Raw genomic sequence first — 17,078 nt, forward strand, 5'->3', positions numbered from 1 at the left:
TTGTGTCCACACTGAATGTGTGACCTCAAAATAGAACAATAGATAAGTTTAGATGCATACAAGCAAATACATGTCAATGTTGCTAAAAATGTCTATTATATATAAACTACTTCTGCAGCATGTGTCACAATAAGACAAACAAACTAACTAGCACTGCTAGTCAGCATATAAAGTCTTTTAAATCAAGTTAAATCATCGATTTATACAGATGAATTGGGTATTTTTTTTATGTTAACATAAGTATGTACTGCATAATAGTGAAAAACATGAATGCTGTTTCACTTATACGAAATATAACTTGTAACATTAAGTGAAGTGTTGTAGTTGTGTGTGTTTGAAGGAATAAAAAGGGACATGGTCAGTACAAAGTGACATGAGATTCTCCACATTATTCATGTGAGGTAAAGCCATCGACATGATTTCCATGCAAACACATATCACACTAACTCATAAACAGGTGCTCACAGCCAGATCAGACACGGGACAACTGCACATTTTACTGATGAATACAGTAAAACTATCCTTGAGTAATGTTATCAAATTACGATATCTGTCACAATGATTATGTAGTGATGAAAATTAGCATGTCATTAAATGATCCATGAAATTATAGGGAGAACAGCATGTGGGGAAACCGAGCAGTCTCTCAGTGCAGAAAAAATGCAAAAGTAGAGCAACTAGTGTAAGCTTGAGCTGCCCTTCATCAGCATACGCAGATGCTTAACCAAGCTAGAAATCAAGATCTCGCACAAGCTCATTTTGTGCTTATTTGCTTCTAGGAGAGTTTTTATAGCAGCGCAATGTACACACTTACAGTGAGGAGCACAATGCAAACTAGCTGTAGCAACACTAGAACAAAGCTATGGAGTAAAAATGGGGATGAGGATAAAACTAAATAAAGAATTGTGAGAAAGAGACAGAATTGTGCGATATAAATATAGAATTGTTAGGGGAAAAATACAGTTCTGAGATATGAATGTAGCATTGTGAAAAAATGGCATTTAGAATTGTGTGAAGATTCTGAGATATACATTTAGAACTGAGGAAAAAAATATCATTAGATGTACAGTGTACAATTGTGAGGAAAAATGACATGAATCTGAGATACACATTTAGGACTGAAAAATAAATTCATTGCATGATGCCAGTGTAAAATTGTGAGGAAAAAAGACAAACAGTTTGAAATGAGAAATGTGAAAGAGAATTCTGTGATAAAACTGTAGAATTGTAAGAAAAGGACAATTCTGATACATACATTTAGAACTTTGAGAACTAGAATTCTGAGATATAAATTCAGAACTGTGAGAAAGAGTCGGAAATCTGAGATATAAATATAGAACTGTGGAAAATAATAATAACTGTGAGATGTAAGTGTAAAATGATAGGAAAAAAAGACAGAGTTATTATTATTTTTAGTATTGAGTCAAATATAAATATAATGGCTAGAAACTGAGTGTGGTTAGAAACCCGAATGTCATATTTCCCACAAAAATGTTATAGAAATCTCTTTTTTTTTTTCTCAGTGTGATGATGCAGTAAATTGAGCTGTGATGTAGAGCACTCCAGCGATCACATTCTGATTTTATTGCCTTTTCCTCTATTCAAATGATCAGCATCTCGCTCGAGTGATTCCTGCTGGGACAATCTCTAGAAGAGGTTCATTTTTTCTTGCATGCTGTGATCTTAAAATTAAACACATGTTCATTAACTTGATGACCGGTTTGCTACTGCGAGAATCTCATGAAAGAAGTGTGTGTGTGTGTGTGTGTGTATAAACACACAACTTATTTGTAATAATTAAAAATGTTCTATCTGAGTTTAAAATAATAATTATAATATTTTTTTTGTTATAAAAATATAAATAGCAAGTCGACAATCAATTATATAAAATAAAAATAAAAAGTTTAAATAAATAAAATATTTTTGAAAATAGTTAACTATATCTAGCATTTTCAGACATCACTAAAGAACATTGCTAGTTTTTGTTAGTCAGTGCAAAATCTAAAATGCTGTTTCGTGATCACTTTCCCTCCAGTCGCGCAGAGCGCTCTTCACATACCGGCGAACAGAGCAATTATTTATTTCTGATTTTTATTTGATTATTGTAATCAGCTCGAGTTGTTCAAGTAGGTAGACTGTTCTGAGAAGCCCTTCAGGGCACTCGACTGACACTCGATTAATCAGGGCCTCGCTCTCTTGAGCTCTCACCTCCAAGACGCTCGCGACTCTCAGCAAACGCTAGTGTTAAACGCCTTGTGGTTTGTGTGTTAGGTGCTAATTTAGGCTCTGTTTCAAATGCATAGAAATGATCGTGGTTGGTAGGTGCTGGAAGTCTGCACTTGTACAATAAAGTCTAAAGCATAAAGTTTTCAAATCAGAGTTAGCACATTCTCAACAGAACCAGTCAGGGGAAGTCCAAAAGCAAATATCACCACTAAACGGACGTGACTTCCACCACGTCGATGATTCTGGTAGAAAACCTAGTGAGATGCCTACATGAGCAGCATTTTAAAGGAATAATTCACCCAGAAATGAAAACTGTACTAACTCTCAGGCCATCCAAGATGTAGTTAAGTTTGTTTCTTCATCAGAGCAGATGGGTCTCATCTAGTGAATAGTACGCTGTCAATAAATCAGAGAAACACTGACTCACTGAACCCAAAATAACGGCTGCCAAGGTCAGTGTCAGATCCTCTTCAAATATGCCATAAGACTGACAAGTGATGGAATATATTATAGTAGAGCATGCTGTCAGCATTTTCCACACAGATTTGCAAGTATTATATATTATGTGAATTACAGTATATGAATTAAGTATGGCAGTGAATATCATTGGAGGGGATCGGTAGATTAAAAAAATGTATTAATCCTAAATTATCTTAAGCCTTGCTGAATTTCCTTTTTGAATGTGCCTATCTATCACTGAAATCAAGTTTCCAAGTTGCAAATCCACTTTCAAATATCGCAAATTTCTTAATAGGAAGAGTTTCCAAGATACTCTAAGCAGTCAAGTGTTAAACAAATGTCATCGTGTGAAACATTAATGTGTTAACTTTGGCAACCCTAATATTAATCTGAGAAATAAATATGAAAAATAGCTTACCTAACACGTGTCAAGTGTTTTCCTCCTGTGAAAGTGTCAGATGTCTGAGAATATAGCATTGTGGATTTAATGATTCTGTACATTGTCTGAATTTTCAGCCTTGGCAAGCAGATGCCCTGCTGTATGCGTTCATGCTTTTGGGCCAAACAGAGACAAATTGCAGCTTGGCATGGCGTCGTGCATCTGTGATTTTGGAACAGGTGTTAACAGACCTGAAGATGCATTTTTATTCGACATCAATAGGAAAAACACAACCTGTGCAGGTTTTCTGCTGCAGACTAATGTAAATTAATGACCATGTGGTGTGAAAAAACACCCCTCGTTCCATTTTTCACAATGCACTTGCTAAAATACACTAGGTGTGTTCTTGACTTATAGACACTGACTTTAAATGTTTCTGCATCTGTTATAAAATGTCAAGCCGTTTTCAAGATGAGGCAGTAAGCGTTGTGAATGACCTGAAAACTGGTCATGTTTCAGCATGTAATGCAAAATAAAATAAAAATAATGAAAAATAAAAATCTAAAATAAAAATAAATAAAACCTAAATACAATTTATACATTTTAAAAAATTAAATATAATAAAAATATAAGTGAATTACTAATTATATTAAGCAAAAATATTAAACATTAAAATTGTAATAAATGTATTATTTTATGTGCAGTGTTTTTTCGTATCCTTGACATACTATTATATTTTTTTATTAATAATTTGAATCTGTTTTCATTTTAATTTTAAAGTTAAAAAAAAAAAAAAATGAAGTAAATTTAAAATAAAAAAAAATGACAAATTATTAACTATTTGCTGTGGAGTAAGTATTTTTTATTCATATTTTGATTTTTGTTTTTATCTTTAGATTTTGTGTTTTAATTTTAATTTTAATAAAAAACAATTACATTTTTAAATTTGTATATTTTCAGTTTTCATTTTTTCACTTTTTGTCAATTTAACACATCCTTGCTGAATAAAAGAAAGAAAGAAAAAAAAATGACTGACCCCAAATTACTGACCAGTAGTGTATATTGTTATTACAAATTTTTTATATTTTAAAAACATAGCTTCTTTTTTTTTTTTTTTACTTTTTTGCTTTTTATTAATCAAAGTATCCTAAAAAAGTATCACATGTTCTGAAAAAATATGAAGCAGCAGAACTGTTTCCAACTTTGATAATGAATCATCATATTAGAATGATTTCTAAAGGATCATGTGATAATGATCCTAAAAATTCAGCTTTGCATCACAGAAATAAATGATAATGTAAAGTATAATACATTTAAAAACAATTATTTTAAATTGTAATAATATATCACTATATTACATTTTTTTCTGTATTTTTTATCAAATAAATGCAGGCTTGATGAGCAGAAGAAACTTCTTTCAAAAACATAAAAAATAGTAATGTTTCCAAACTTTTGGTCTGTACTGTATATATCAAAATAAAGATGCTGCATTGATATGCCTTGAGAATCCGAGCTCCATATCAGTCTGTATTTACTTCTTATTTCCATGTACTTACATTCTGAGAGCTGGACCGGGTTAATCCAGCTGGGTTCTTGGGAATGACCCTTGCACAAGCAACCAAGCAGTTCCATGATTTTATTCCCATGCTAGGCTAGTTTTTGCCCTCCAAAGCCCCTGATACAATCAGCTCTGCTTCAGCAGCAGGTCCCTGCAGAGACCCGGAGCTGTGTAGGTGAAGAAGGTTGAGAGCGAGAAAGAGGAATCACTAATAATTTACTGAAGCTTAGATCACCTACACCGAGGCACTTTTTACTGCCTGGGTAAAAGAGCTTTTCATTTGGCTTTCTGAAATCAGAGCTAGTTACGCTGTGTGGACGCATGCTAAACTGTCTCTCCATCCCTTTCACATTCAGGACAACAGGTCTATAACACTTGTGAAGATGAGACCAAAGACGCTTTTAAACATAACTTGCATCCAAGTCAACATGAAATGTTGTTCGGCAACCTGTTTAACTTCTGTTATTGAGTGATTATGAGTTTATAACTTTATTTTTATTTTTTTTATTTATTTATTTATTTATTTTTTCTGTATAATTTAAATACTGATATCTAACAGTTTTTATTAATATTTTGCATCAGTTTTATTTTTAATAAATTTAATTTGTAATATTTTCCATTTTCATTGTAATGTTATTTTAAGATTTAGTAATTTTGTTATTTGTCGAAAAAATAAGTATTAAATAAATAAATAAATAAATGTATTGTTTATTTATTAATTTTGTAATTATTTATGTAATTCTTTTTTAAATATTATTAAAATATATATATGTTTAATTTAATTCTAATTTCAATTTTAGTTAACTATAACTCTGACTCAAACTCACTTTTGTTTTCCCTTTGTTTCGAACAATTATTTACAATAAGTAACATCATTATAAACATTTATTAAATAAAGTGACAGTCAAGGCATTATAAAGTTACAAAAGTTTCTATAATAAATTCTGTTCTTTTAACTTTCTTTTCAAAGAACCCTAAAGATTTTATTTATCCCACTAAAATGTATCAAAAATATAACTTCCACAAAAATATTAAGCACCACAACTGTTGTCATCATTCATAATAATAAGTTGTAATATGTTTCTCGAGCAACAAATCAGCATCAAAAAAATGATTTCTGAAGGATCATATGAAACTGAAACCTGGAGTAATGATGCTGAAAATTCAGCTTTGCATCACAGGAATAAATGACATTTTTAAATATATTCAAACAGAAAACAGCTTTTTTAAAAGATAAGGATATTTCACAATATTACAATCCACCCACCTCTAAACAGAATGGATGGAGGTGGTTGGTGAGAAAGGGCTGAAATGTGAAAGGATTAGTGATGCAAGCTGAGAAAGAAAGTTGGCAAGGTATTTTGATGAAAGATTATAAAGATAACCATGCACCAATGAATCATTCACAATGAGACCAGGAACATGCTCTAAAAAAGTGCATAGAATCAGTTCTGATTTCATGTTGACTTTGAGCCTTCATTGAAGAGTTGAATAGACTGATTCACTGGCATTGCATAGCTTCTTTGAGATGCTTGCAGAACAAGGCAGTTCATGCAGATAGCAGCTGGAGGTCAGGAGTTCATGGGCTGCAGGCGACAAAATGTTTTTCTGCCTCAATAAGAACACACAAAGACATGTAACCAAGGGGACAGCAGCTATCAGATATTATTCTCATTTCATAATAAATACCAATGTATTTAGCATATTTAGTAGTTATGTGTCATGTACAGACAGATTTTTTCAGAAGAAGAATTTTTTTTTTAATTAAGCTTTTTTTAGTTGCTGTGCATTATTTAATCAAACAGAACTTCTAACTGTATATAACTATATAACTGCACAATTACAGATTAAAAAATACTATGGAAAATAAAATTAATTTTGGACTTTTTATCTTTTTATCTTGTCATTCAGAAATGCAATATATAAACAAAACTGAGATATACATTTTCTCAGAATTCTGCATTTTATGAGTTTATATTTTGCAATTCTAAATTTATTTCTTACAATTCAGATTTTATTTTCTAACAATTCTGAGTTTATATTTTACAGTTCTGGTTTTATTTTTTGCCTATTCTGAGTTTGTTCTGATTTGATTTCTCACTATTCTGATTTCATTGAGTTTATATTTTACAATTCTGATTTTATTTCTCACAATTCTGAGTTTATATTTAACTATTTTCATGATTCGGACTTTTTTCACGCAATTATGAGTTTCTTTCTATATCATTGCAAAATTTTCTGATTTTATTTAGAAATTAATTTTTTTTTTTTTTACTGCTTTAGATATAATCTCAAAGTAAAAAGAAAAAAAAAAGAAAAAAAGAAAAAAAAAAACTGTCCATGTCCAGAAAGGTAATAAAAACATCTTCAAAGTAGTCCATGTGACATCAGAGGGTCAGTTAGAATTGGTTGAAGCATTGAAAATACATTTTGGTCCAAAAATAAGAAAAATTACGACTTCATTCAGCATTGACTACTTTGATGATGTTTTTCTTACCTTTCTGGACATGGACAGTATACCGCACACACAGCTTCAATGGAAGGACTGAGAGCTCTCTGACTAAATCTAAAATATCTTAAACTGTGTTTCGAAGATTGATTGAACTTGATTGATTTGCTTCTCAAGTAAATGCATCTCGATTTAAGAATGTTTAGATGTTTGTACTGGAAAGCAAGACAAAAATACTGAGGAAGTGTTTAAATGAGTGGTTCTTAGAGGGCCATATACTTAAAAATCCTCCACTTACACATCTCTAAGCACCTCTGTAGCATAATAATTTGTGCTTCAAAACCCATTTCACACCGGGTGGCATATCAGCTAGTCCATAAGATCCCAGACAAACGTGAAGCTCTAAGACTCGGCTCAGTAAATAAGCTGAAGTGATTCCATCATGCTAGAGATTATTTCTGCTGGTCTCCACAACCTGAAAACACACCAAACTGAGGTAAAGATTCATGAAAGCAGGCTACCATGAGCTCGGTACCATGACAACAGCTGTGGGCCGTGCTCTGAAGGTGCCGCACATCTGTGCCAAAACAAGAGCCCTCCTGCCGTCTTCTCTCTGGGCAGATCACGCGCTACGTGACTCTGGTTTCAAGTGGATTTTCGAAGAGAATAAAAAGAGGTTGTTTGCTCTTTATGAGCATAATGACTCACACTGTGTTCAGAATGAAAGTTCAGTGTCTGATCGCGTTGCTTAACCCAGATTAACAGTGCTGGGTAAAAACGTACAAACTGTCAACAGAAAATATATTTTTCAATAACTTTATAATTTATAATTTCATAATTTCTTAATTGGTGTATTTAATGTCATTTAATGCACAGGTAGTTCCAAGTCAGTTTAATCACCACTTCACAGCTTTATATATATATATATATATATGTGTGTGTGTGTGTGTGTGTGTGTGTGTGTGTGTAATAAAAGATTAAAATAGAAGATTTAGAACTAAAATATTTTATTTGTTAACATGCATGTCATGAATAAACATCAGAGAATAAATAAATTAGGAATCATTTTCTGCAGCTGTCTGAATAATATATAATAATTTAATCAGTAAAATAGTAAATGTTGTCTAATTATTAGTATTTTAAAATGTATATTTACTAGGCTTATTTTACTAGACAAAGATTTGGATCCTACTTAAACCTCTGGAGGCTCAAGCTAAGAAACGAGAGCATTCACACATGTTTAGTGCTATGTTGTTTAAGCCTCCATACAACACGTTTATCGGATTACTCTCAAGGGCATGTCAAAAGTATTAACTAGGGTTTTGTTAATTATGTGGCATTCGCTCAATAAAAGGAGGGCATTTTTAGTCTTTTTAGCACTCATGTGCAGAACTACTGTCAAGGCAAGAAGTGACAAAGTAAAAAAAAAAAAAACAGTATTACCACCTGTCACACAATTAAAGGTGCAATTAGATGAAATCTCTCCCTTCACTTCTTCATATAAGCATTGATTTGGTAAAATGAGATCTCTTTCACACCATTCAGTGTTCGTTAGCTGCTTATAAAAAACATCTACATTTCAACACCAACTTTAAGAAATAGTTTACCCGAAAAAGAAAATCTTGGCATGATTTACTCATCCTCTTGTTGTTTTAAACATGTACAAGATTCTTTTTCCTGTTGAACACAAAAGAAAATGTTTTGAAGAATGTTAGTTTTGCCAAACAACTGATGGTAGCCATTGACTTCCATAGTATGAACAAATAAACTGGGGAAGTCAATGGCTATGGCAACTTTTATTTATTCAAGATATCTTCTGTTGTCATACAAGTTTGGAACAAATTGAGAGAGGGTTAGTGATGACAGGATTTTCATTTTTGGGTGAACTGTCCCTTCAAGTTAAATAATGACACTCTTGTCTTGTTAGAGCTGATTTACAGTAGAATTTGGTTTTGCATTTTGTGATGAAGTTTTCTTCACTGATTCAGTTTCTTTTTTTCCTGTTTAATACTGTAAAACTGCTTTGAAACAATCTTTGTTGTATAAACTTCCCTGGACATTTCAGATAAATGTAACTAGTTATGCACCAACATTTTGGCAACCGTAAATATCCGGCCAAACATTATTTTGATGTGTCAGTGTCCATATTACTCCAGATACATTTTAAAATTGATAATTTTCACTATGTTTTGGCCTTTTTTTATACTGAGATGGCATTTTTGTCCAGTGGATAAATAAAAGTGTTTATTGGGAAAACAGAGGTATTACAAATGATGTCACGTGATGCAGATTGTACCCATTTGGTGTGCCTGCTATTCACTTAAATAATGTTGCTAAAGTTAGATATTACTTTGTACAATCTTCATATTACATTCCTGCAAAGCTAGCAATATTTCCTAACAATTTCTGTTCTGCATCAAAACATGACAGTTTTAGATCATACATAGAACGTTTAATTTGTTGTGGGAATTTTGATTTAAAAAAATTATAATGTAAGAAAAAGATCTATAGCGAAATGGCAGAAAAATACCAACACATTTTCTGTTAAATTTACAGACTTTTCTTTCAAGCCTAAAACACTATGCAATGCAAAATACGGTAAATCACCTGTGGAAAATCAATATGGAATATTCATATTAACACAGGACACATGGGCTGTATTTTTATGGACTCTTCATGAGAGTTTTATTATGTCCGGTCTCTCTGTATGATCTCAGAGATCATTTAGGTTGTTACAGCACCACTGATGTTTCTTTCACAGAAAAATTACAGTACAGTACAACAAAGTCCTACATACAGCAAAGAAAATAGATGTTTACAGCTTCAGAGATATATGCTTGTTTGAGCCAGTACAAAGGCAGATTTATCAGTTTTAATATATGCATGTCATCATCCTCATCACAAAACATTTGAGTGGCTGGGTAACAGTATGTTTCACAAGTGCATTCGTTGTGAATACTTGAATTTTGGGTGATTTGTTGATAGGGTCTGTCAAAACTTGAGAGGCTTCAATTAGCATAAAATGAACAACTATTTGTCTGAATGCAATCAAGCTGCCACAAATCTGATGAACAGCAGAAAAAAATTCTAATGATGGATTATTTTTTTTCTTTATTCATCATCTGATCAACATTTTGTAGATATAAACCTTTTTCTTTCTTTCTTTCTTTCTTTCTTTCTTTTTTGCATGGTTATTATAGTTACCTATAATTAAGACTCAAACTAACTGCTCTGACAGGAAAGGTCTAATCCTCCTTATGTTGTATAAGGCAAATCTGCAGTACTGTGCCGTTATAGCAGTATGGACTGTGAATCTTAACTGATCATCAGTCACAACTAGGTTTCTGGCTGTCCTGGAAGGAGTTATAGTTTATGAGCCTAGCTGTATAGAGCATTTATGATAAAACGATGGGTTTTTAAGGTGATGGTCCTTAATCCAGCTAGAAATGTCTCTCACACAGGCTGCAATTTGAGCAGGTACCGTCAGATCATCTGGTTGGAATGAGAAGTAGAGTTAAGTGTCATCAGCATAGCAGTGATAAGAAAAGCCATGCTTCTGAATGACAGATCCCAATTATGTCACGTAGATGGAGAAGAGAAGTGGTCCAAGCACTGAGCCTTGAGGAACCCCAGTAGAATGACACACTGAAGGACCTACTGTACCTGAGAGGTACTTCTCAACCATGACAGCTACAGTGGTCATTTTGAACACTGATCACAGTATCCAGCTTGGGTTTGTCTGGGTCCTATTCTGTCTGATAATATTATTTTCAGATCTGACAAGCTTTTGAGGAGAATACGCTCAAAGAAAGTCACAGACCTGAACTTTTCTTCAAAAAGTGACCTTAAGATGACCCTGCAGTGTCTTTGAAGCTGTTTGCTGACTGATGAAATCTTTCTATTGTGAAATCACAAAATCTAGTGATCCATATCCTGCTGTTACATATGGTGAATATTTGTTACCACACAACTGATGTAATATATATAAAAAATATAATAAAAATGAATCAGAACTATAGACACTCATTTCTAAAACTTTTTTAAAATATATATATTTCAGACATATATTTCAACAACTTCTTAAAAGGGCAAAAAAAATATTCTGAAACTTTAACGAAAAAAATAAAATAAATGTATTTATTTGTTTACCTACTTTTAATTTAACATCAACAACAATAATGAAAATAAAATAAAACTATCAGTTGATAGCTCTGTTTTAATATATTCATTTTCTGAATTCATATTAAACATGAAAAGAAATTTGAGAATTAATTGGCATTCAGCACTCACTTCACACTGCACGCTGTGTGTGTTGATTTGTGTTCCCTCCTAAACCCAAGGGTGAGTTCGTTAAAGAGAAATGTGCTTTTTGCATCTCTCATCCCTCCTTTATCTTGCCACTTTAATGTCTGCTAAAAGATGACGGTATATGAAATGGCCTTTCTGTTTAGAGGTGATGTGTGTGGCATTTTTTCGTTGTTTTAATACTTTCTCCAGCCTAATATGCAAAGACAACTATAAACAAGCCATTTGTAAGTGTATTCCCTGGAAAATGTAAACTATGTTATTCTATCTAAACATTGCTTGGCTTGTTTGAACATCATAATTTACCCTATACAGCAATACAGACTCAGCTTTTTGACTTTGGCCAGCAAGTAACCATTATAAATAACATTAGTGCCAAGTTAGCTGTGAGTATAGAGGATTCTAATCAACTGATTGAATAATATCAAGCTGTAAATGCCTCCAAAATGCAGTCACACAGCTGGACACTTGCCAGTTAATTAGCATTGACACCACCGCATTATCCATCCTGACATTATGCCTGTCCCTTACTTATATGTGCATATGCATGCATTAGAGTCATGATGTGTAATTTAGACAATTATTTAAAAACCTTTCTGTATGCATGGTGTGAATAATAATGATGGGTGTCATTATAGAAGCTAATTCTTCTCTGAGTTTCTGAAAGCGGCTCAACGGCGCTCAGATCATCACCTGATGACTGGACAGTGCTTTAATACAGTCTGACAACACCTGAGTGGGTGATTGATGTCTGCGCTCTATCTAGTAATGTGTGCATCTCGGCTGACCACAGAACACATGCTTTGATGTATATCATGAGGATATTTATCTGAATACACAAATGTAAATTCTGGATATATAATTTTAAATCCATTTCTAAAAAAATTATATAAATATTTTAAGAAAAACCTTAAATACTCAGATACAGATAAGAATAAAAAGACACTCATCTAGATACAAAAAATGTATTAAAAAAAAAAAAGAAACAATCAAGATTTTTAAAAGAAGTCCTGCTATGAGGAATTTACCTCAGAAGAAAAGCGCAATCTGACACAGCTTTATTCAGCAGAGAAGATCATTTATGTCATATATTCTTACCCTGAAGAGAGAGACCAGGACAACTAGAGCCCCAGATACAGATCCCATGTAAAGACCTTGTCTCAGATGATTCTTCTGCACAATCTGACTTTGCTGCAGCCTGGAATTGAACTACTGGTTTCATCTGGTCAGAGGAGAACTGGCCCCCCAACTGAGCCTGGTTTCTCACAAGGTTTTTTTCTCCATTCTGTCAACGATGGAGTTTTGGTTCCTTGCCGCTGTCGACTCTGGCTTGCTTAGTTATGGACACTTCATCTACAGTGATATCGTTGAATTGATTGCAAATAAATGCACAGACACTATTATCGCGTTTTCCTCTTCACAATACCCCATAGATTTTCTATGGGGTTAAAGTCAGGCTAGTTTGCTTTCCAATTAAGAACAGGGATACCATGGTCCTTAAACCAGGTACTGGTAGCTTCAGCACTGTGTGCAGGTGCCAAGTCCCATTGGAAAAATGAAATCTGCATCTCCATAAAGTTGGTCAGCAGCAGGAAGCATGAAGTACTCTAAAACTTCCTGGTATATGGCTGCATTGATCTTGGACCTCAAAAAACACAGTGGACCAACACCAGCAGATGACATGGCACCCCAAACCATTACTGACTGTGGAAACTTTACACTGGACCTCAAGCAACGTGGATTGTGTGCCTCTCCTCTCTTCCTCCAGACTCTGGGAACCTGATATCCAAATGAAATGCAAAATGTACTTTCATCAGAGAACATAACTTTGGACCACTCAGCCGCAGTTCAGTCCTTTTTGTCTTTAGACGCTTCAGACGTGGTCTGTTGTTCAAGAGAGGCTTGACACAAGGAATATGAAGCTGAAACCCATGACTTGCATACGTCTTTGTGTAGTGGTTCTTGAAGCACTGACTCCAGCTGCAGTCCACTCTTTGTGAATCTCCCCCACATTTTTGAATGGGTTTTGTTTCACAATCCTCTCCAAGGTGTGGTTATCCCTATTGCTTGTACACTTTTTTCTACCACATCCTTTCCTTCCCTTCGCCTCCCGATTAATGTGCTTGGACACAGAGCTCTGAGAACAGCCAGCCTCTTTTGCAATGACCTTTTGTGTCTTGTCCTCCTTGTGCAAAGTGTCAATGGTCGTCTTTTGGACAACTGTCAAGTCAGCAGTCTTCCCCGTGATTGTGTAGCCTACAGAACTAGACTGAAAGACCATTTAAAGGCCTTTCAATTTTCTGAGATACTTGAATTTGGGATTTTCCTTAGTTGTCAGTTATAATCATCAAAATTAAAAGAGCAAGTGCAATGAATGGATATAATATACAAGTTTCACTTTTTGAATGGATTTAGTGAAATAAATAATTTTTTTGATGATATTCTCATTATATGACCAGCACCTGTAATGATACTTAAATAACACTGATTAAAATGAGTTAAAGATGGCAAAATAATATATTTGGTAATGTATTTCACATATCATCTGAAAAGAGCATATGACGCTTTAAATGTACACACATAGCATTCAAAACTAGTCAAATAAGTAAATAACTCGCCTGTGGTTTGTAAAATCACATGTGATTTAGTGAAATATATAATACATGTGATTTAATTTAAAACACACTTTATTTTAGAGGTGCAAAAAATATTGGAATAAATTAGTTTAATGAAAATAATTATTTTTGGAATGTCTGTAAGCTGTTAACGATCAACAAACTTTAAACCTTATAATAAAAAACTGTGGCACATTTGGGGAAAATGGCATTCAGTGTGAACTCAAGTAACAGCCTTGAACTCAAAGTTAATCTGAAAAATGATGTAGTGTGCCACAGAAAAACTGCAATATTTAACAATTCACCAAAGGACAAGCTATTCCAGTCCTTTCAGACACCTTTCTCAACACTTTCAGACAGAAGAAAAGTTCACTTACAGCTCATTTTCTGTTCCATCGCTGCTGCTCAGGCCGTCTTTCTTTATTCACTCAATCTGTGAACTTTATCCACAGTATCAGACAAACAGCCATTTACAGAGCATCTTAGGAAAGAAATGGAGCATAATCAACACACACACAATGAGGACCAATCTAACACTACCTATACTGTAGAAACCTGTTTACATTTATTATAGATTTCAAATTCCTAAAGCTTTGAATGAAATTAATTCTAACAAATACTCTCAATTACCAGAAGTACAAGTATTTGTAAAAGATATAAAAATACAAACAATAACTTTGTAATTGTGAGATAAAAAGCCACAAATATAACTACTAACTTCACAACTGTGAGATCAAAAGTCATATGAGAAATAACTTTGGAATTATGAGATATAAAATGATTTGTTAGATATAAAGACAAAGATATCTCAACTAACTTGGAGGTTAGTGCAGGTGTGAGGTATAAAGTCATATTGTGAAATATAAATCCAGAATTATAACAAATAGCTTTGTAATTGTGAAATATGTAATATTTTGGGATATAAAAACATAAATGTGAGAAATATTTTTTTCATTGGGAGATATAAAGCCAGATCAAAAGTCATATTGTGGGATATAAAATCATAAACATGAGAAATAACTTTGCAATTATGAGATACAAAGTCATATTTTAACATCTAAAGCCAAAAACTTTGCAGTTGTGAAGTATAAAGCGATCTTGTGAAATATAAAGCCAAAATTATAATAAATAACTCCATAGTTGTGAAATCTAGTCATAATATGTGATGTAAAATCATAAAGTGTGTGATGTAAAGCCACAAATATGACTTATAACTTCGCAATTGTGAAATATAAAGCCAAAATGTAGACAAATAATATTGTAATTGTGAATTATATTGCCGTATTGCAGGATATAAAATCATAAATGTGATAAATAATTTTATAATTGTGAGATATAAAGCCACAGATATGACAAGTATCTTTGCAATTGTGAGGTATAAAGTCATATTGTAAAAGACAAAGCCTAAAATCTAACAAATAACTTTGTAATTGATACTAAATCATAAATACGAGAAATAACTTTGCAACTGTGAGCTCTGAAGTCATATTGTGAGATATGTATAACAAATAACTCTAATTCTGAGATATAACTTTGCAGGTGTGAGATATGAAGTCATACTCTGACTATAAAGCTATAAAGCTAGAATTCAAAGAAAGAGTTCAATTTTGAGATAAGCAAACATTTTGAAGAAACAAGAAATGCAAGTATTTTAAGCTTGGATTGATGGCTGATGTGTACATGTGGATATCCACACATACCTACACACATATTCAGCGTCTCGCTAGTATTTCATCAAATCAGCTCTAATCTTGGCCTGACTGTGTAATGAGGTCCTCAAATGCCTCGCTGGATCAGACATGAAGCTGCATATCTCACTGACTTTATAGGGCTGAACCTGTTTGCTCGCTAAATGTGACCTGGGTTTTAATCACAAGAGCCCAGATTAGTGCACCTGTGTCATTTAATATGAGCTGTTAAAGATACATCACTGCCGGCTCTACATGCCAATACACTGTGTATAAACATTAAGGCTGTCATGCAAATACATGGTCCTTTTTGCAGCTTGATAGATGTGGCTTCTCAAACCAATTTCTAAATTTTACTCTTTGTGTCCTAGAGTACGAATAACAGCACACAGGTTTGCAACAACATGAAAAATATTCATAAAGAGTTGTCCCTTTAAGCTTAAATTATGAAAATCTGTCTCTGAAAACAGCACACTATGAAGATTTACCCAGTTCAGAAGAGACCCAAATAGATGATTTTTGTGAATGATGTGGCTTCAAGGGCAATGACAATGACTCAGAAAAGCACTCTGATGCTTCGAGGGCCTTTGGCGTCTTATGTAAGATTTAAATGAGAAATACTTTCATTCGTTCAGAGGTGCCACGGACCCATAAATTACACCGACTGCTTGTCGCTCAATCTCACTGCATGCTACAGAGGACAGAGAGCTTTCCAACACATGCACTTCATTTAAAGCATGTTTTACATTACGGGGAGACCGGGCTAGTTGTCACATAGGGAAGATGTATCTCAATTACTGTAAGAGTTTTGGTTTTATATTTTTGTACATTCAAAACATTATTGAGACCTTCATTTATGACCTATGTATGTGGATGAAACATAAAATTCCCATCCATATAAAAATAATAACTAATAAACATAATGTGATGCATATCTGTCAGTAATACTGTACATACTGTAAGATTTCTGTACTAATAATCAGAACATCAGTAAATCACTCATTTTTAACTAACTGAATATTGCTTGTATTTTAATAATCTTTTATACTTATAAATAAATGTCATTGTTTTTCCAATTTGATTCTATACATTTTTAATAAATGCATGAAAGTTGCACTTAAATAAAATCAAATGCATAGAGTTAATAAACTTTTTTTGAGACAACCTGTGTCTTACCTGATAAATATGAGACAGAAATATAACAAATAACCAGGCTTTGGTGAGATAAAGTCATATTATTAGATATAAAGTCACAAATATAACAGTTAACTTAGTAATTGTGAGATATAAAGTCATACATTTGTGACTTTATATTTCACAATAACATAACTTTGCATTTATGAGATATAAAGTCATATTGTGGGATAGCTGTAAACATGACACAAGTGCAATTGTGAAA

Source organism: Carassius auratus, unplaced genomic scaffold, assembly GCF_003368295.1.
Source record: "Carassius auratus strain Wakin unplaced genomic scaffold, ASM336829v1 scaf_tig00016526, whole genome shotgun sequence".
Taxonomy (NCBI): Eukaryota; Metazoa; Chordata; class Actinopteri; order Cypriniformes; family Cyprinidae; genus Carassius; species Carassius auratus.